The sequence below is a fragment of the Vicia villosa genome, linkage group LG1 (genome assembly GCF_029867415.1).
Source record: "Vicia villosa cultivar HV-30 ecotype Madison, WI linkage group LG1, Vvil1.0, whole genome shotgun sequence".
NCBI lineage: Eukaryota > Viridiplantae > Streptophyta > Magnoliopsida > Fabales > Fabaceae > Vicia > Vicia villosa.
Genome location: NC_081180.1, coordinates 33,580,411 through 33,603,581, shown reverse-complemented (window position 1 = coordinate 33,603,581; position 23,171 = coordinate 33,580,411). Strand labels below are relative to the sequence as shown.

The following is a 23,171-nucleotide window of genomic DNA, read 5'->3' as shown; positions in this document are numbered from 1 at the left end:
CTCTCTCCCCCCCCCCTCTCTCTCTCTCTCTCTCTCTCTCTCTCTCTAAACTTAAAGTTTATAATATGTTTATATGTATGTGTGTGTGCGTGCGCGCGCGTGCGTGGAAGGGTTTTTACTAACCTTAGTTTGATCTATTTAATTTAAAAGACTTTTAAAAAAGTCTAAACTTTAAATTTTTATTAAATAAATTTGATCAGGTCAAAATTTAAATAAAACAGATTATAAACTTCTATAGACCAGATAAACATATTCTCTTCTCTAATTATGTTGTAGAACGGTTATTAACCATATACTCCTTGTTGGAACAAGCACAAAGCTTGTAGGTGAATTAATGGAGAATCAAAGAAGATGGAGAATAATGAGATATTGAGTGAGAGAGAGTAATTGAGGAAAATTGTCACAAATGGCACTAACTTCTGACCATATTACATGAGGGGTATGTATAGGAAACTAAACAATACAACAAGGAATCAAACAGACCCATAAAACAGCTAAAAACAAAAAAAAAAATATCGCGCAGGAAATCGATTTCCATAAACGGAGTAATTGATTTCCACAACTGAAAATTGAAACAGAAAACTAAAAAAGCTTCAAGAAATCGATTTCCCCAAACTAGGTAATCGGTTTCCTCTTCAACAGTTTGTTTTTCCAGACTTCCAGAAGTGTTTTTCCCATAAGTTGTTTTCCATAAAACGGTCTCAAAAGCTCCTCTTTGCTCAATAATAAAAGATCATTCGATTCTTCGATAGCCACTATGATATTGTTGAATCTTGGTTTTAAAGAACGCAAGATTTTCGACACAACATTCTACTCCACAATGATTCTTCGCAAGATTTGATTTGATTCACCAAACGTGTGATGCGCGTTACGTATTCATTGATAGTCTCTGAAACAACTGGATCGAAATCATCAAATGAAATCAATGAAGTCGCAATCGATTGCTTATTTATCCCAAGAGATGGGAAAGGAAAACATCGAGTAAAACCTATAGGGGAAAACAAACAAAAGGTCATTCGACCAAGAGAAAGGGTGGGGGTGTCGGTTACGCAAGGAAAAGGGATTAACACTCCTTATGTCCGTCGTACTCGACGGGATCCGCTCTTGTTAGTCTAATCTATGGGTGTTATCTAAAGGTTTAAAGCTAAAAGCTAAAAAGAAACGTACGAAAAAGGAAGAGAAAATAAACACGGGGAAAAGAAAGAAATATATACAAGATTGTGCTCGTTCAGGTCCCACTACCTAATACCTACGTATTCCTTTTAAGGAATCAGAGCAGCCATAGTTCGGCTCAAAAATTTTTTGTGTGTGTGATGTTAAACGTCGCATTCCACTGCTGCTCGACCTTTGGAGACTTACACAATTGTCGTAGAACGGAATTAACATGTGCTTAAAACCTTAAAGTGTGTAAATAAAATCAAGCAAAAGAAGTAAAATGCTAATTAAAATATTTTTGGATTTTTGATAATGAAAATAAAATCTAAACTAAAAACATATTTTTGTATTCTATGATTAAAACAAACAAGAATTAGAAATTAAAACAAATAAAAATAAGACCAAAATGAAAACAAATATAACAAAATAAAGTAGAAAAGCAAAATAAAAAAATGGGGTGTAAAAGGAAACTCGGACTGGCTGGGCTTAGAATCAAAACAAACAAAAGGCCCAAATTGCAATGTAACAAAAAAAATCCTAATTGGAGTGAGGACTAGCCGCCCCACTTTCTTCTTTCTTCACACGACTTCCTTTGTTATCTCAGCTCCACGGCTCTGTTTCCATATCTTCCTCATAATACTCTCTCTTCTCTCTCGCACAAACTCTTGGCTCAAACTCCCAACAACTATGAACAGAACCCTTTTTGTCTCTCATGATCTTCTTCCACGGAACAAACAATAACAACAACAACTCTCATCTTATTTCTAATTTCTCATGTCACCTCTCTGTTTGTTTGATTTCAATCAATTTAATCTAAACACAACAACAACAACTCTGGTAAAAAAAACCTCACGGTTTAAACAACTACTCTAATTTGATTCTCCAACAAAACACAGAAACACAACTACAATATTAAACAAGAATCCACATGAATATATTGGAAAGGAAGAGAGCACTTACAAGCTCGGAGCAAGTCAGAGAGTTTCGACACCGACACCGACGATAAAGAAAACCGACACCGACGATAAAGAAAACCAGAGGTAATAAGCTGCTCCTTCTTCTCCGAAAATAAATCGGGAATCCTATGTGTGTTTGTGTGCACAGAGATGAATCTTATTAGTGCGATTTTGGTTTCCGTTTGTTGAAGCTGCGTGTGATGCGTGAAGTTGTTCGCTGAACCTATGATTTGCTGCGTTACCGTTGAAGTTGAACGTCGCGTTGAAGGAGATAGACGTATTGCTCGCAGATGCGCTTCTGAACAATTGAACTAAATTGATGCAGAACGGTGGTGTATGTTGCTGATCGGAAGTTAATGAACGTTGTTGTTCTCAGTTCAAAGCTTCACAGTCAGATGCGAAGTTGCTTGTTGTTGGTGCTTGCAGATCAGTTGTGGAATCGGTGTTGAGTTGTTCAAAGCAGTGAAGGTAGCATAACAATAGTTTTCTTTCTCCTTTTTTTTGTTGAATGAGCAACTCTATTTATAGCTGAGAGATTTGAGATTTTGGTGAAAGAATTTGTGGGAAAACAAGAGAATTTTGAAGAAGTTTGTTACAGATTTTGAAGAGGAATCCGGGTGAGGTTATTTGAGTGAATACTGACCACTGATAAAATTCAAATGAATGGATCAGATTGAGTTTGGAATGATCCTGTTGTTGTTTTGTAAATGAGCAAGGAAGGTGTGACCATCTTTTGAATTGTAACAGTACTTTTCCATTTTTATTTGAAGTGGATTTCGTTTTAGGCTGAAAACGTGAACTTCCCCGGTGAAGAGAAAAACGTGAATTGGCTTTTGTGGGTTCCAACATGTAATTGGCTCATTATTTTCCTGCAAATTGAATAAAAACCAAAAAAACAAAATAATACTATAAAGAATAATGGTTAATAACTAAAAAAAAGATGAATTACAGAAAGAGATTTCAAAAGATGAAAAAGATTAGAAAATGATTTTAATTTTAATTAGTAATTCAATTTCAAAAAATTTAAAATTTGAATTAACAATTAAAATTGAAAATCAAAACTAATATTGACTTAAAAATAGAAAAAGGCATATTTTGTAATTTTTGATTAAGGGTTAGTAGACATAAAGCATAATCGGATAAAATGCAATGATGCGAATGAGATGAAATCTTAGGGTAAAAATCAGGGTGCAACAGTCTCCTTCTCTTCCATTTGAACCAACTCAAACTGACGCTTGTGAGTTTGTAACCTCACCACCTTTGCCTCATCAGCCCCTTTATAAGCTTTCTTCAAGATCTCCCAAGCTTGCTTAGCCGAATTACAATCGGCAACTTTTTCAAAGTTGTCACCATCAACACAAAAGTGTATCAAGAAGAGCGTCTTATAATCTTTCTTCTTTTCTTCCTTGTGTGTAGTCTTCTCTGCATCGGTAGTTGTTGTCCCAAGTGGTGTAACACCATTGTTAACCACTTCAAGAACATCTTGATAGTCAAACAACACCTTCATTTGTTTGCACCATTTATCATCATAGTTCTTCGAATCAAGGGTTGGAAGATTGGAGGGAACACGATCATTGGATATGGTAGTCATCTTTGCACTGGATTAAGGATTAGATCAAGGCTCTTGATGCCAAATGTTGGAACAAGCACAAAGCTTGTTGGTGAGTCAATGAAGAAAAATGGAGAATTAGAGAAGATGAAGAATATTGAGATATTGAGTGAGAGAGAGTAATTGAGGAAAATTGTCACAAATGACATTAAATTCAAACCATATTACATGAGGGGTATTTATAGGATACTAAACAATAAAACTTGGAGCCAAACAGACCCATAAAACAGCTAAAAATACAAAATATCAGGCAAGAAATTAATTTCCTTATATGGGGTAATCGATTTCCACAACTGAAAATTGAAACAAAAAACTAAAAAAGCTTCAGGAAATCGATTTCCCTAAACTGGATAATCGATTTCCTCTTCGATAGTTTGTTTTTCCAGACTTCCAAAAGTGTTTTTCCCATAAGTTGTTTTCCACGAAATGGTCTCAAAAACTTTCACAATACATTTGAATTATCAAAGACTTCAATACTCCTATATTATAACAAAATCATAACAAACCATCAGTGTATTATGTGAAATGAGATCATTGTTTTCAGTATAATATAGTATTTCAAGTTTACTTGAAATCCTCATCCTTGTATAAGCCATCTAAAATGAAAAACTTGGAATATTATTAATTATATATTTGCAGGTTCGACTCAAGGGTGAGATTGCTAAATCAAGAGTTTTATCTCTCATCCGAAAACCATTGGTACTTATATAAGGACTTATATTTTTTAGAGGTACGAAAAATGAAAATAACTCACTTAAGAGTGACTTTAAACATATTTAACCTTTGTTAAAATTAACTACTAAATATAATCACGTTAAAATAAGAGCAACTCCAATGGAGGTTGCTTAATACACACTAGAATTTATAAGTTCCGAAATTTAACATTTTTATCATTTGAGTAGATACACGTGGCATTCCTGTTGCTTAAATATGTGTGTAAGTTGTTTCATAAAACAATCTAAAAAGTGTGTTGTTTATCATTAAATAATATTAATTTCAATAATTATGGGGCCAAATATAAATTTATTGGACCATATATAAATTGCTTATTAAAATTATCATTGAAATAAAATTAATTGAAATCGTTTAAATATTTCTTAAATGTAATATGACAATCCCACACAAATAACTCAAACAATCAAAATAAATTCTCCTCTTATTGGAGATGCTCTAAAAAATCTATGACGAGCAGATAAAACATACAAAATATATATTTTTTAACTATTTTTTAATAATAGTAATACAAAATGTATTTCGAGCCGACAAAACTATTAACATTAACCAATAAACAAAGTGTGATATAACCACGTGAAAATGATAAATCTATGTCGAGCGGATAAAACATGAAAACTATATACTTTTATATAAAATGTAATCACATGAACTACTTATGAAATTGTATAAATTATAAAGTACTTTATATTAGTAGAATTGTATGGAAAATTTGTGCTATATTAATATTTTCTGACATTTCAATTTTTATTTTGTTAATACTTATTTTAAAAAGAATTTTTACAAGTACCTTACTTTCTATCTAAATTCATTTGCTTCTTTTACTATTATTATTATATAAAGAATGTAGGTAGTAATTAAAGAATATGCAGAATTTCTTTTCACAATTTTTTCTATTTTTTCTCTAATTTTATATGTTGTAATGAAGTGAGTAAATATTTCATGATGATAAAATTGTTCATTCATTTAATTTTGTATAGACAGATTGGAATAATTAAGTTACATTATAGGTATATTATACATGATTTTGTAAATTCTATTTATTTATTTAAAGATATAAAAAATGAGTATAAGTTATCTAAATACAATATTTTGGGTCTTGTAATAATTATATAAAAAAAAATAAATATAGTTATGCCAACTTACATTAAGAAAAAGGTAGGATCCCGTCAAAATTGTTTTTAACAAAGGTAGGAATTAAACAGGTGACTTTATAAACATATTTCAAATTTTCTTTACTATCTATATTTTTTTTAAGTATTAGTATATTTAACTTAAGGGTATTCTTATACCAATGTTATGAAATAAAAGAATGAAAAAATTAAAATAGCAATGAATCATAACATTTGAATATCTTTAATTTAGAACTTATTACTAAATCTCTGAACAAATGTATACATAATCTCTAACTTATGTATATCTTTTAATCGTCACTTAGACAACATTTTTTTTATTTTTTTTAAATACAAAAATCAAAATATAATATTTTTTTAAAAATTAAATATAAATATAATATAAAAATAGTTTAATCATTATATTCATATTTCTTCTAAGTTTGTTAATGGAATAAAAAACTTATATTTTACATCTGGAGATGTTGCGTTCTTATTTATTTTTTTATATGATATTGTTTTATGCAATTTTAGATAGAATGTCGCTTTGGTTTTTTAAGGGCGATTGGCTTTAAGTAAACCAGCATAATTCAAGTTCCAATCCGTTTTATCATATGATCTGCGGAATTGGGGTTTAAAATGTAATCATTGGGGTTCAGAGTGTTGTTAATTAACTTATCTCATATGGTCAATAAAAATAAATATATTAATTTGAATTTGTTAAATTTATGTATTTTTCATAAAGTCACTTTCATTATGTAAAATGTTAATCGAAAGTCACTTTTAATCTTTAAAAGATAATTAATAAAAATATTTTAGTTTTAAAAAAATTCTATAACTATAGACAATAAAGGTAATAAGAATTTGGTTCTTATTTGTAACTTATTCATTTCTTCATATACGTGACAAGGAAATTTAGGAGGAAACGATAATTTATCTATGAATGACAAATATCTTCGTGGAAAATTGCGACAAATACTCTCAAAAGAATTGGCGTTAAAATCTACTCTTTGTTCAAATCAATTAATTCTAGATAGGAATTAAAAACTACTATTTGTTCAAATCAATTAATTCTAGATAGGAATTAAAAACTACTCTTTGTTCAAATCAATTAATTCTAGATAAATGGAGTACTATAAATTATAGTTAATTTTTATAAGTAATAATTTTTTATGTTGTTCTTAATAATTTATTCGATTCAATTTTAATTAATATTGTTGAAATATGCTTTAAAATCTTTGTTGATGACGAGAAAGAAAATATGTTTCGAGATTGTCAAAAATCAAAAAGTCAAAAAGTAGTCTGGTCTGAGCAGTTGGCGGAATTTGAACTCGGCCGGTTCTGTTCATTGATCCATTTATTAATAATGGAAGAGAGAAAAAAAGAAAGATTCACACATAATCTCCACCATTTATTTTAAAATCTAATGGTTCAGATTCATTCTCACATTCTCTTATAAAGAAGGCATTCTCATATGATATGCCCTATATATATATTCCCATGATTATATGACCATTGAAAGAGGACAAGGCAACGCTTTCCCAGACGCAACCGCTCCAAAAGTCTTGGGGAACAGTGAGCATACAAACGGCGGAATTGTACACTGTGTTCTACAAAAATAGAAAAAGTGATGTACTTTTGTATCATGTAGCTTCTCTTGCAAGTTTCTGGTCGTCCTTCAATTGTAATATACTTCTTATCTGAAGTAGAGCGTGTGTTGAGGAGGTCGAGTGACGCATACGTTCCAAGAGAGAGAATCCTTCAAAAACAGAAAGATGTCTTCAAAGTCAAGAGCAACAGCTTATCTGAATGACGCATTCTGATTTCTAAATTGAAAGCACCAAGCCTTTCTGAACTGAATTCTTGTATCTGAATATTTTCTTTGCTTCAGAACATTTGTAGATCCTTTTCTGATGAGTTGTTCAACATTCTTCAGAACTGCTGATGTCTCTTCAAAATTGAGATGAATAGTTCTTCTGATGTGTGATGACGCTGATTCTGATGATTATCTGAACAACAATCCTAATCAACCAAAATAGTGAATCTGCACACTTAAAAAATTATTAAAGTACCCATTGTTTCAATCAAATATATGTATTGTTATCTGAAGGATAGAAAAACACTTAGAAAGGGGGGGATTGAATAAGTGTGACTTAAAATCTTGAGCGACAAAAATAAAATGCACAATTATTTTTATCCTGGTTCACTGTTAACGAAGCTACTCCAGTCCACCCCCGCAGAGATGATTTACCTCAACTGAGGATTTAATCCACTAATCGCACGGATTACAATGGTTTTCCACTTAGCCGCAACTAAGTCTTCCAGAGTCTTCTGATCACAACCTGATCACTCCAGGAACAACTGCTTAGTTCACTCCTAAGACTTTTCTAGAGTCTACTGATCAACACGATCACTCTAGGCTTAGTTCACTCCTAAGACTTTCTGCTCAGCTAACTGCCAAGACTTCCTGCTCAGCCAACTGCCAAGACTTCCTGCTCAGCCAACTGCCAAGACTTCCTAGAGTATACTGATCAACTGATCACTCTAGTTCCTTACAACTTAATGTAATCTATTCAAGAGTTTACAAATGCTTCTTAAAAGCGATAATCACAACTGTGATATTTCTCTTACAATTTAAGCTTAATCTCACTAAGATATTACAGCAGCAATGTAGTGAGCTTTGATGAAGATGAAGATTCTGAGTTTAGATTTGAACAGCGTTTCAGCAAGTTAATTTGAATTGTATTGGTGCGAAATCGTTCTCTTGCTTCTCATCAGAACTTCATATTTATAGGCGTTGAGAAGATGACCGTTGAATGCATTTAATGCTTTGCGTGTTCCGTACAGCTTTGCATTTAATGTTATACGCTTTTGTCAACTACCTCGAGCCTTGTTCACGCTGTGTCTACTGACGTAGCCTTTAGTAGCTTTAACGTTCCTTTTGTCAGTCAGCGTAGTCTGCCACGTGTACTTCCTTCTGATCTGATGTTTGTGAATACGACGTTTGAATATCATCAGAGTCAAACAGCTTGGTGCACAGCATCTTCTGATCTTCTGACCTTGAAGTGCTTCTGAGCGTGATACCATCTTCTGATCTTCAGTGCTTCTGATCTCATGTTCTTCTGATGCTTCCATAGACCCATGTTCTGATTCTGCTTCGACCATCTTCTGATGTCTTGCCAGACCATGTTCTGATGTTGCATGCTGAACCATTTGAGACACATCTTCTGAGCGCTGAATTATGCGTACTCTTTATATATATTTCCTGAAAGGGAAATTGCATTGGATTAGAGTACCATATTATCTTAAGCAAAATTCATATTATTGTTATCATCAAAACTAAGATAATTGATAAGAACAAATCTTGTTCTAACAATCTCCCCCTTTTTGATGATGACAAAAACATATATAAATGATATGAATTTGCGATCAGAAAGAGTAGACGGCAAAAGACAAATTACACAGCTATAGCATAAGCATATGAATATGTCTCCCCCTGAGATTAACAATCTCCCCCTGAGATAAATAATCTCCCCCTGAAATAAATACTCGAAGAACTTTAATAAAAGACTTCCCTGATTATTTCGGTAGAGACGATCATATGAGCTTCTGTCTTCAGAGAATCCATAGCTTCTGACTTCTGCTTCCATTGGACAGCTTCAGAACTTGAATTTCTTTGATCTTCAGAACATTCACAGCTTCTGACTTCTGCTTCCATTCAGGACAGCTTCAGAACTTGAATTTCTTTGATCTTCAGAACATTCACAGCTTCTGACTTCTGCTTCCATTCAGGACAGCTTCAGAACTTGAATTTCTGGATCTTTTAGAACATTCACATCTTCTGATTTCTGCTTCCCTCGGATAGCTTCAGAACTTTGAATGTCTACTAACATCACTTCATGCTAGATTTGTATCAGAACATTGTTGAATGTACCAGAGCATCATCTGAGCATCTCTACATCCTGAAATGTTACAGAACAAAAACTAAACGACAAAAGTCAGCATGAACGAGTTAGAACATAAAATGTATATTCAAATACATGATATGTATCAGAGCCAAATGTATCAGAGCATTTTAGGCTAAAAACATGTATCAAAGCAAATAATGTATCAGAGCCATAACATTATGTGTATCAGGGCAAATAGAATTTTGTCAGAACATGAATGTTCAAATTCTATTATCAGTGCTTCTGATTCATTCTTCTTTCTCGCTTCTGATCTCTGAAGCTTGACAGCACTCAGCTTGCTTCAGTTTCAATGGTTTTGCTTCTAGTGTTTGCTTTGAAGATTCACTTCACTTCTTTGTACCTGCAAAACACTTAAACCATATAGAACTTGCAGTTCTTGTTAGTGAATGTGTGGGAGCCTTTACCCAGCAACTGATAGATTTAATCAGATCATTTATCATTTATCTTTCTCCCCCTTTTTGTCATAACATCAAAAAGTATATATAAAAAGATTCAGATGTATAAAACGACAAAAGAAAACATTTACTGGAATGTAAAACACAAGGAAACTTTTTCATTGATAAATAAAAGTTTTACAAGACGGGAATGCAGGAAAACAGATGCAACAAGGAAAGGAAACTACAAAGACCAAAAGACTAAGATCCTAGCCTACGCAAAATCCGCGCCAGAACAGCATGAATCCCGTCAGTGCTTGCAGCTTGCCTTGTCATGAAGGAACGAAACTCAGCATTGGCTGCTTCTTGCGCATCCAAACGAGAAGCCAGCATATCTTGATTCTGATGAAGAGTTTCCAAGGTCTCCATCAGAGCTGAGGTTTCACCCGAAGAAGAAGCACCAGTATTTCTGCCCAGAGGGACAGCAAACTCAGCAGAGTGATCTTCTGGAAGATCTTCAGCTTGTGCATCTCCCATTTCCTCATCTGAGTCTGACTCAGAAAGAGCCTTAGCATATTCTGGTTCAGGCAGCTCAGAAGTTCCATCTTCCAAAGCTTGAAGAATAGCTGCAAGGTTTGTTGGAGGAGTAGGACCAGCAACTTCAGCACGATAAACCACTACTGGAAAGACCATGTGAGGTGCATTTTCAGAAGGGTTCATTCTGAACCAGTTGAACAGCCACTGAAAATCTCCAGTCAGCACAGGAAACCAGAGCACAGAAGGCCGGGGTTTCCACACCACGATATCTCTGCAGAGATTTTCTTCTTCCAACTCATCTGCAGGTATCTTCTCTTCAAGAACTCTTCTGTTCCTGATGAGACAGTGGTGGCTGCTCTCACCAACTTCCAACCGGAGACCACGAACACCAGGAGCTTCAGACATAATCCTTCTCTGAGTGTCTGTAGCCTTCTCCAGAAAATCCTGACGAAAGGTATTCCAGAGGTTGTTTGTAGCATACTCATCCAGATGATTAAGGTGAGCAGCACCAAGAATCTCCAACCAGCCACTTACATCAGCATGTAAGAGCTCCAGATATGTTTGAGTGGAAGGGGTTGGAGGGTTGACAGTGATCCTTGAGTCGGGAAGAACAACACTATAGGGATTAGGTGTTCTGGTGGGAAAAGGGTATGAGAGGGATGAAGAAATATCTGAGGGAAGGGTTAAAGGAGAGGAGATATCAGATGGTGAAGAAGGTGGTTCCGAGAGGATGAATGAGGCGGAAGAGGTGGTGGAGGTCTTTGAAGAGGGAGGTGATTGATGAGAATCGTCAAGGGGTTGATATATTTTGAGAGGGTCATAGGAGATCCTAACTCTTTTAGGTTTGGTTTCAGGTTCAGCAGATGCCTTTCTCTTTTGTTTCTTATCATTGTCTTGATTTCCAGAGCCTGACGATGGATTCATGATGAACTTTCAAATAATGGAAATAGCTAGGGTTTATGATATGAAAAGAGAGAGATGAAAAAGAAACTGAATGCAGAGAGAGAGATATATGAGAGGGAAAAGAAACGTTTGAAGAGTATAAAAAGAAAACTGAAAAGAGAGTAAATGATGAAAAGCATTTAATGTTACGTGACATGAGGAGAGATAATAATGACAAAAGACGTGATTTGCACAGTTACCTAAGAAGACGTCCCCTCAACTGCACGCACGCTTGTCCAGGAATAGTGAACACGTGTTTACCATCTGGATAGCTAGTTACAGCTGTTTTGCTTTGAAGAGAGATTCTGAATCAACTTAGACACTGAAACGTTAGTAATAACTGAATCACAATTTCTAATTGATTTCTATCAGAACTTCTTAACAAAAAAAATTTCATATCAAAGGATACTCATACGTAAGAATTTCTCATCTTCTCATTCTGAGCTTGTTTCTGAAGACCCATTTTGTACCAATTATGTTGAATCCATCTGGTCTAGGAACAAGATCCCAAACATCATTCCTTGTAAACTGATTTAGTTCTTCTTGCATAGCAATTATCCAGTCTGGATCTTCTAGAGCATGATCAACAGAAGTTGGCTCGATCAAAGATACAAGACCTAATTGACAGTCTGCATTGTTCCTAAGGAATGCTCTTGTTCTGATTGGATCATCCTTCTTTCCAAGAATGACATCTTCTGAATGACCAGAGATGAGTCTGGATGATCTTCTGACAGAAGGTTCTTCAGAAATACTTAGATCCTCCAGAGAAGCTGTTACTTGATCTTCAGATTCTTTGCTTCTGAGGAGCTCTGCTTCTGATGCGTTGCTTCTTGGCTCAACAACTTCTGATATGTCAATATCACAACCTGCAAAATTATCAACTTGCTTTGGTTTTTCAGAACCAAGCTTATCATCAAACCTGATATTGATTGATTCTTCTACAACCAATGTTTCAGTATTGTATACCCTGTAGCCTTTTGAGCGTTCAGAATATCCAAGAAGGAAACACTTTTGAGCTTTGGAATCAAACTTACCAAGATGATCTTTAGTGTTCAGAATAAAGCATACACATCCAAAAGGATGGAAATATGAAATGTTGGGCTTTCTATTCTTCCACAATTCATAGGGAGTCTTATTTAGAATAGGTCTGATAGAGATTCTATTCTGAATATAACATGCAGTGTTTATTGCTTCTGCCCAGAAATGCTTAGCCATATTGGTTTCATTGATCATGGTTCTGGCCATTTCTTGAAGAGTCCTATTCTTTCGTTCTACAACCCCATTTTGCTGTGGAGTTCTAGGACAAGAGAAATCATGGGCAATACCATTTTCTTTGAAGAATTCTTCAAAGGATTTGTTCTCAAATTCACCACCATGATCACTTCTGACCTTTATGATTTTACACTCTTTTTCAGATTGAATCTGAATGCAGAAATCAAAGAACACTGAATGAGTCTCATCCTTGTGTTTTAAGAATTTTACCCATGTCCAGCGGCTATAATCATCTACGATGACTAATCCATATTTCTTTCCTCTGACAGATGCTGTTTTGACTGGTCCAAACAGATCAATGTGCAAGAGTTCTAATGGCCTTGAGGTAGAAACAACATTCTTAGACTTGAATGCAGGTTTGGAGAACTTGCCCTTCTGACATGCTTCACAAAGAGCATCTGATTGAAATTTCAGATTAGGGAGTCCTCTGACAAGATTCAGTTTGTTAATTTGAGAGATCTTTCTCAAACTAGCATGACCTAATCTCCTGTGCCAGACCCACTGCTCTTCAGAAACAGACATAAGACAAGTCACCTTCTGACTCATAAGATCTTGCAGATCTGTCTTATAAATGTTGTTCTTCCTCTTGCCTGTAAATAGGATTGAGCCATCCTTCTGATTTACAGCCTTGCAAGACTCTTGATTAAAGATTATATCATAACCATTGTCACTTAATTGACTGATAGATAAAAGGTTATGTGTTAATCCTTCTACAAGAAGTACATTAGAGATGGAAGGAGAGTTACCAGATTTTATAGTTCCAGAGCCAATTATCTTGCCCTTCTGATCTCCTCCGAACTTGACTTCTCCTCCAGACTTAAGCACCAGGTCTTGGAACATAGACCTTCTTCCTGTCATGTGTCGCGAGCATCCAGAGTCCAGGTACCATGACATGTTGTGCTTTGTCCTTCTTGCAGCCAAGGATATCTGCAATAGGAATAATCTTATCCTTAGGTACCCACATCTTTTTGGGTCCTTTCTTGTTAGATTTTCTCAAGTTCTGATTGAACTTGGGTTTAACATTGTAAGCAATAGGAGGAACAGCATGATAATTCTTAATGTGAGTTTCATGATATTTCCTAGGTTGTGTCACATGCTTCTTAGTGTGTGTAATGTGAAAACTTTGTGCATGTGAGGTGTGCCTAATATCATGTGAGTGGCCATACTTGAACTGATCATACAATGGCTTGTATGTAATTTTCAATTCATCAACAGGTTCAAGTTTGTATGGGGTTTCACCCTCATAACCAATGCCAACTCTTTTGTTTCCAGACACAGCATATATCATAGAAGCTAGCTGACTTCTGCCAATACTTCTAGATAGGAACTTCCTGAAACTTAAATCATATTCTTTCAGAATATGGTTCAGACTGGGAGTGGATTTTTCTGAATCAGAAGGAGATCCAACATTATTGGATAATTTTAAAAGTTTATCTTTCAATTCAGAATTTTCCAATTCAAGCCTCTTTGTTTCAAATTCAAATAGCTTTTTCAGCTTTTTGTATTTAATACAAATCTGAGACTTGGATTCCAGAAGTTCAGTTAATCCGGAAACTAACTCATCTCTAGTAAGTTCAGAAAATACCTCTTCAGAATCTGATTCTGATGTAGATTCTGATCCGTCATCTTCTGTCGCCATCAGCGCACAGTTGGCCTGCTCATCTTCTGAATCATCTTCTGACTCATCCCAGGTTGCCATAAGACCTTTCTTCTTATGAAACTTTTTCTTGGGACTTTCCTTCTGAAGATTTGGACATTCATTCTTGTAGTGTCCAGGCTCATTGCATTCATAGCACATGACCTCCTTCTTGTCAAATCTTCTTTCATCAGAAGATTCTCCACGTTCAAATTTCCTTGAACTTCTGAAGCCTCTGAACTTCCTTTGCTTGGTCTTCCAGAGTTGATTTAGCCTTCTGGAAATCATGGACAGTTCATCTTCTTCTTCAGATTCTGATTCTTCAGGATCTTCTTCTCTAGCCTGAAAAGCGTTAGTGCATTTCTTGATATTAGATTTTAATGCAATAGACTTACCTTTCTTTTGAGGCTCATTTGCGTCCAGCTCAATCTCATGGCTTCTCAAGGCACTGATAAGCTCTTCCAGAGAAACTTCATTCAGATTCTTCGCAATCTTGAATGCAGTCACCATCGGACCCCATCTTCTAGGTAAGCTTCTGATGATCTTCTTTACATGATCAGCCTTGGTGTATCCTTTGTCAAGAACTCTCAATCCAGCAGTCAGAGTTTGAAATCTCGAAAACATCTTTTCAATGTCTTCATCATCCTCCATCTTGAAGGCTTCATACTTCTGGATTAAGGCAAGAGCTTTTGTCTCCTTGACTTGAGCATTTCCTTCATGAGTCATTTTCAAGGACTCATATATGTCATAGGCCGTTTCCCTGTTAGATATCTTCTCATACTCAGCATGAGAGATAGCATTCAGCAAAACAGTTCTACATTTATGATGATTCCTGAAAAGCTTCTTTTGGTCATCATTCATTTCTTGCCTTGACAGCTTCACACCTCTGGCATTTACTGGATGTTTGTAACCATCCATCAGAAGATCCCATAGATCACCATCTAGACCCAGAAAGTAACTCTCCAGTTTATCTTTCCAGTATTCAAAGTTTTCACCATCAAATACCGGCGGTCTAGTATAACCATTGTTACCGTTGTATTGCTCAGCAGAGCCAGATGTAGATGCAGGTGTAGGTATAGTCCTTTCACTTTCATCAACCATCTTTTAAATGAAGCGTTTTTCTCTTCCTGAATCTTTTCTAAACACGGTTAAGTGCTTGCACCTTAGAACCGGCGCTCTGATGCCAATTGAAGGATATAAAAACACTTAGAAAGGGGGGGATTGAATAAGTGTGACTTAAAATCTTGAGCGACAAAAATAAAATGCACAATTATTTTTATCCTGGTTCACTGTTAACGAAGCTACTCCAGTCCACCCCCGCAGAGATGATTTACCTCAACTGAGGATTTAATCCACTAATCGCACGGATTACAATGGTTTTCCACTTAGCCGCAACTAAGTCTTCCAGAGTCTTCTGATCACAACCTGATCACTCCAGGAACAACTGCTTAGTTCACTCCTAAGACTTTTCTAGAGTCTACTGATCAACACGATCACTCTAGGCTTAGTTCACTCCTAAGACTTTCTGCTCAGCTAACTGCCAAGACTTCCTGCTCAGCCAACAGCCAAGACTTCCTGCTCAGCCAACTGCCAAGACTTCCTAGAGTATACTGATCAACTGATCACTCTAGTTCCTTACAACTTAATGTAATCTATTCAAGAGTTTACAAATGCTTCTTAAAAGCGATAATCACAACTGTGATATTTCTCTTACAATTTAAGCTTAATCTCACTAAGATATTACAGCAGCAATGTAGTGAGCTTTGATGAAGATGAAGATTCTGAGTTTAGATTTGAACAGCGTTTCAGCAAGTTAATTTGAATTGTATTGGTGCGAAATCGTTCTCTTGCTTCTCATCAGAACTTCATATTTATAGGCGTTGAGAAGATGACCGTTGAATGCATTTAATGCTTTGCGTGTTCCGTACAGCTTTGCATTTAATGTTATACGCTTTTGTCAACTACCTCGAGCCTTGTTCACGCTGTGTCTACTGACGTAGCCTTTAGTAGCTTTAACGTTCCTTTTGTCAGTCAGCGTAGTCTGCCACGTGTACTTCCTTCTGATCTGATGTTTGTGAATACGACGTTTGAATATCATCAGAGTCAAACAGCTTGGTGCACAACATCTTCTGATCTTCTGACCTTGAAGTGCTTCTGAGCGTGATACCATCTTCTGATCTTCAGTGCTTCTGATCTCATGTTCTTCTGATGCTTCCATAGACCCATGTTCTGATTCTGCTTCGACCATCTTCTGATGTCTTGCCAGACCATGTTCTGATGTTGCATGCTGAACCATTTGAGACACATCTTCTGAGCGCTGAATTATGCGTACTCTTTATATATATTTCCTGAAAGGGAAATTGCATTGGATTAGAGTACCATATTATCTTAAGCAAAATTCATATTATTGTTATCATCAAAACTAAGATAATTGATAAGAACAAATCTTGTTCTAACATTATCATCAAAACTTAAAGATTGAATGCATAATCAAATCTTGTTCTAACATAATGGGTAATAACATGTATTAGGATTTGGGATTTCAATTTATATGTTTTGATTAAGAATCCATGAAATTGATGCTTGAACCATGTTTTTATGTTAGTAGTTGATGCTACATGATGGATGTATGTTATAATTCTTTTAATTCATGAACTATGGTTGTTTGGATGAGTTTTAATGGTGGAAATCGTAGGAAAATGAAACTGTCTGAAGCATAATTTTTATGGTTTTTCGTGAGCGGGCCTAGCGGGCTCAATGGTGCTTAGCGCGATGTGTGATAAAAAGTTTTATATTTTTATGAATTGAACTGGATCTTGTATGCTATTGATTTATCATGAATTATCATGAACTTTATGGAATTATCTGAATATATTTGGATGACTTTTGAGGCAATTCTTTGTATGAACATAACACTTGAATTTTGTGTATATGTATGTTGTGAATTGCAATTGGTTGAGAATAACTTTGTTAAGCATTGTTTGCTATATGTTATAAGTGATGTGTTGATTTGGTGAATGCTATGAATGTGTTTCATATGTGATTGAGGACATGATATATGTATGTTTGTGCGAAAGGTGAGATAATTCATATGTGATTAATGGTGGAATATATGCTTGTATAATTGAGACTTAGGGATTATCTTAATTCCATATAATTATTGATATTTGCACATGCATCATTTGTTGTCAAGAGGCATTGTTTGTTAGTTTCGTGGAAGCTAGTGACTTGTCCCAAACCTTAGAGATGGGTTTGAAGCTTAGGGGACAGGCTTATTTTTGGTGATTATCTGTCTTGGAGATGGATGCGTTGATATTGCTAAGGATAACAATTGGTACCACATGCATATTGAATAAAGTCGCATTGGAGTCACATGTGTCGATGTAAAATATATTTTGGTATGCTTATGTGATATTTGTGTGAACGGTACATTAGTGGTAATTGTGATTGATTACTTTGATATCTTGAATTGTTGAGTTATGTTGTATATATAAACATGTAAATTATATGAAAAGTGTTGAATACATGAATGTATGAAGTGTGTTGAATTTTATTGATGTGTGTTGGGTGCGTATTACTTATTATTATATATTTCTATAATGATATGGATTCTCACTCTTTTGTTGAAATGATGTTTTGTACGACATCGCTAAGGTACCGAGGAGTGGTGGTGCGTTGCTTGCAAGGATTAGCTGTGGAGCTAGTTCTCTGCTTATCCATTATTCTATGTAGCGAGTCATGCTCTAGTTATGTAACACGGAGAAATGTTTGAACTCATGTTTGTTTTTAAGAGATGTTTGTTATACTCTCTTTTATATTATGATGTATTGAGATTATGTGATGGTTGACCTTTAGTGCCTAATGCTTTGATGCATGATTTTCTATTATGAGATTCAATTATTAGTATAGTTTGAGAAGATTAATTATTCCACTGTGCTGTGCATATGAAACATGAATTTTAATGCGTGTTATAAGAATGACCAGGTGTATTTGTTTTGGTTTTTGAAATACATGTGACGCCCTCTTTGATATGCATTCTAATTTACTCTGATTATGCAATATATTTGCCGTGGGGTTTAGAGGGTGTTACACCCATAGTGCAAGGTTATACCAATCATATTAAAATATACCTCTGTTAGTTGCAAATTCAACGCTCACTAAGAGAAAGATATTTAGGAGACAAAAGATTTATTTTTATGAAGAAAGCTGACTTAGACAAAGGATAAAGATATTTTGACAAACTATTCTGGCGAGCAGGTTGTCACGTTGATAAGCTTACACTGCATCTGGGACTTAGAAAGATTTTAAGTCAATCAGGCTTGGAGTTCGACGAATAGGATTTAAAAATAGGCCAATGACAGGATTTTTTGCCTTATATATCCCTTAAGAAGGACACGCGGAGGGTTGCAAGAGACGAAGCGCATGCAGACAAAACGTGTCGTCTTTAAAGTAGAAGACTGTTGTAGTCGAATTAGTATATATAAGAGTTTTAGTAAATAGATTTTGGTGTGTTCAACATTGTACTATACTAAAACAATATGCAAACTATCTAGCGTATTGAGAAACGAGTCTCTCTGAAAAATGTACGTTTGAAACACTCTTATTTTCAATTATAAAGCAGTTATTTACATTCAAAGATTTTTTACATTTCCTTTACATTTCATGTCGAAACCTTTACATTCCTGTCAATTTACTTTGCTTTTGTTAGAACAAGATTTGGTTCTGCAATATGTCTCTAAGTTTTGATGATAACAATGAGTATGTTTGTATGAACAATTTTGTTATACTAATGTTTGTGATGTTGAGCATTTAACAAACAAGCTCTGATTCTGATGAAAAGGCGTGGCCAAGACATCAGGAGCTACCAAGTTATGTTTCTGCGCTACACAGGTTTTAATGAACAGTAGCAAAGCTTCATAAGCATTTGAAGTCATTACTCTGATAAAAAGTCTGTAGAAACCATTCTGAAGACCAAGTGCTGAAGACTCTGAAGACGTGGTTCCAAAGACTTGAAGACTTGAAGTTCTGAAGTCTCAAGTTTCTGAAGACCAAGTGCTGAAGACTCTGAAGACGCGGTTCTGAAGATTCTGAAGACTTGAAGTTCTGAAGATCCAAAGCTTATTTTCTTTTCTTCCAACTCATGTTGTGAGCCTACGAAGTTTAAGAAGAATAGAAGATAACGTTAGGTAGTACGAGGTACAAGGTACATACGAATGTTTCATTTCACTAATGAGAAAGGACGGACGTTGCATACTATCTTGTCTCCCACTACGTTCAAGCCGTCAATCTTTTGGAAGTTCCAGAACTGCCCTCCAACGGATATATTTTTATATTGTCTATATAAAAGGCTTGAAGACTTAAGAGAAAGCTGAGAGCTAATTCACTATCATATCCATTCTTGAAAGACTGTTCATAGCTTTATACTCTTAAGTCTAGAATTTGAAATTTATCGTTTACATTCAGCTTGTGTAGAAGTAGGGGTGATCAAAACCAAACCAACCCAACCCAATAGAAAACCGCAAACCAAACCAAACCGAAACCGCAAAAAATCGCATTTGGTTCGAATTAGTTTGGGTCATCTTTTAACAAAACCGCACGGTTTGGTTCGGTTTGCGGTTTGTATTTTGTAAACCGAATCAAACCGCATTATGTTACAACCTAAATTTTACTTAACTCACATCCAACCAAAAATTAAACCTATTATACCTTAGCGTTATGATTACCAATAATTTTTTCATCCTTACAGATATAATTTTAGTCCCGATCTTCTCAAATCTCTAATAACATTATCGCACCTTCTTTGCCACATACATCTTCCTTCTTCTTCTATAATCTCTACTCTCTTATATTCTTTCTTTTTCACCTTCTATTTTTATGTAAATGTTCTGTATTTCAGTTTCGTTTTTATTGCACATTTTCTTCTCTAATCTCTCAAAACTTTTTTTTCTTTTTCACCTTCACTAATCTCATGTCTCTTATATTATTTTTTTTCATTATAATATTTTTTATATTGTTTTATGTTATTATTTTATATTTAATATTCCACTTTTTTCTAATTTAATTTTTACATATTAAATGGAAAATTGTTGTCAAAATATGACGAGTTTTGTTGTTATTTGATAGTGTATGAATGTCTAAATACAAAATTATGTTGTCATCTATATGTGTATTATGGCTCAATAAAATATTTGTAAAAAACCGAACCAACCGAACCGAACCAAACCGCATTAGTTTGGTTTGGTTTGGTTCGGATTTTTTTTAAAAGCCAACCGAACCAAACCAAACCGCACGATTTTTTCTCTTGCGGTTCGGATGATTTTTTCGTCAAAACCGCCCAAACCGCACTACGAACACCCCTATGTAGAAGCACTTATACTGTAAACAAACTCTGATTCAAACAATTGTTTGATTTTGCCTCAAGAGACCTGTTGGTCAGTAGTCTTAAAAAGTTTAGGACTAGAGAGTCTTAAAGGTTGTCAGTCACATGCGGTTGCTTGGGCAGGGTTAGTCACTTGCGGGTAGCTTGTGCTAGGTTAGTCACTTCCGGGTAGCTTGTGCAATGTTAATCACTTCCGGGTAGCTTGTGCATTGTATTGTGAGTCACGGCGATTTCCCGTTCAGCGTTAGTCACCGGCTGTTGCCCGTGCAATTGTAATCAGTTTGGTTATAGTGGATCAAGTCCTCGATTGAGAGAGGTGAAACCACCTTGGTGGGTGGACTAGACTAGCTTGGAAATTTCTCAAGTGAACTAGTAAAAACATACCTTGTTCTTTCCTTCTTGGACTTTATAGTTATTATCAAGAGTAAAAAGTTTGTTGTCTAAAGAAGGGAGTTGTTTTTTATTAAAGTTTTGTTTGTTAAAAACCCTATTCAAACCCCCATTTTCTAGTGTTTTTCACACCTTTAGTTTTGTCATTTACCTTTAAAAGCAAACCTTTTACAATCATACATTTCTTTATCTTTAAGATCGTCTTTACATTTAGAGTCTAGAAAACCTAAATAAACACATAAACACTGAACACATATGTCCTATGATCAATCTAGTCGATCCTGCGAGTAATAGAAATGTCTAATTCGGAGGACCAGTACTTATTTACCAAAATCAAGGGTAAACAAATTGGCACGCCCAGTGGGACCCTTTGTGTCAGGTGTAAAATTATTATAAATTTTATTTACTTTTGTAAGTTCTACAAATTAACTTCCTCTCACACAACATAAAAAAAAGCTTCCTCTCACACTGCGTTGTATGAGATTGAGGAGTAGTAGGGTAGCCAGAAATAACGAACCACGTACCCAGAAGGAATCACTATCAATGTGCTCACCTTCTGAGAACCTTAAACAAGAAGTCCTAAAAGCTTGAGACTTTGTTCCTTCCTCCTTATTCGTGACTTTCTCCTTTTTCTTCTTCTCAAGCTTTTTCTCATGCTTGTCTGAGCAGGTAAGTTCTAGCTTTTGTTCTTCAAACTTACCAAACAATGTAGTGAGATCAAGTGTTGTAAGCGTTGTACCTCAATTTTTACCCTAAGATTCCATCTCATTTGCATTTCATCAATCTATTATCACCACAACTCCATGATCCCTATTAAAAAAGGAAGTTAAATTTAAAATTGATTTAAAATTTACCACTAAAATAGTGAGATATACTCATTCTTGCATTTTTTCTTCAATATATATATATATATATATATATATATATATATATATATATATATATATATATATATATATATATATATATATATATATATATATATATATATATATATATATATATATGAGGAGGGTTATATTTACTCTAGGAGTAAGTTATTATAATTTACTCCAAATCTAGACCATTGATTCTTCTGAATCTAATAGTTAAAAATAATAAATAATAGTTTTCTCTCTCCACATTTAATTACAGTAAATATAACCCTTATATATATATATATATATATATATATATATATATATAATCTTAAACCCAGTCTTCCTCCAAAGTTTTCATCAAAAACCTTCTGCATAAACTGTCCAAAATTGCTACCAGCAACAAACCATCAACTCACCTTCATAATACCTTCAAAAGCTCCACTTCATATCCTTGCTTACAACTGAACAAATCTCAGCACATAAATCAAACTAACAAGCTTCCACCGAATTCGCTACTAACAACACCGACACGCGGAAGCGGATCCACAACTCCACATCATCTCAAGCAAACTGCAACAACATCAACACATCCGCAGCGCACGCACAAGTTCCGCAACCGCTACGCCACAATCTCCGTTCAAATCCGCGCAACAATTTTCCAACAACGCGCTCAGTCACGAGTCGGCCGGAAGCTCCATACTGCAGCCGAATCCATCTATCATAAGCATAGTACCTGCGAAATTCTCCTCCTCGTCGGTATATATTCTTCCTTCACTTTGTCTTCAGATTTCCTATTCTTTCTATTGGTGGATATTGTAGTGTGATGGTAGTATAACTATGTTGTTTTCATTACTTGCTTGAACCGTTTTGCTTGTGTTTGGTTTTCGGTAGAACTTAAGTTAAGATTTGGTTGAGGATGAAGGTTCTATGCTGTTTGTTAATGTTTGATTTGGCAAAATATAGACATAAGGTGAATGGATACTTGTTGATTTCCATGGGGTTTTGTTATTTCATGAACAGAGCGTGAGAATTGTAAACGAAGGTGAGAGGTTCGAATGTTTTTGTTGTGGTGAATCCATGGAAGTAGAAGATATGGTGAGGAAGATAAGGCACAGAGGAAGTAATTTGGAGAAGAAGGGAAACGTGTGGTCAAAACGAGAAAGATGGGGCGGACGGTTGCGGTGTTAACATCTAGGGTTTTCTGTTTTGTTTTAGATAAATCATGGGCTTGGTTTTTAAATTTACAGCC

At 35.0% G+C, this 23,171-nt stretch overlaps 2 long non-coding RNA genes across 2 annotated transcripts; one reads left to right on the top strand and one right to left on the bottom strand.

Moving 5' to 3' along the window:
• Positions 1-407: 407 nt before the first annotated feature.
• LOC131633582 (uncharacterized) lies at positions 408-2,309 on the bottom strand. The gene is made up of 2 exons (XR_009293368.1): positions 2,116-2,309; positions 408-898 (listed from the first exon to the last, which is right to left on the bottom strand). It is a non-coding gene; the product is annotated as an uncharacterized LOC131633582 (long non-coding RNA).
• LOC131633575 (uncharacterized) lies at positions 1,725-2,964 on the top strand. Its single transcript, XR_009293367.1, has 2 exons — positions 1,725-2,195; positions 2,303-2,964. It is a non-coding gene; the product is annotated as an uncharacterized LOC131633575 (long non-coding RNA).
• Positions 2,965-23,171: the final 20,207 nt, after the last annotated feature.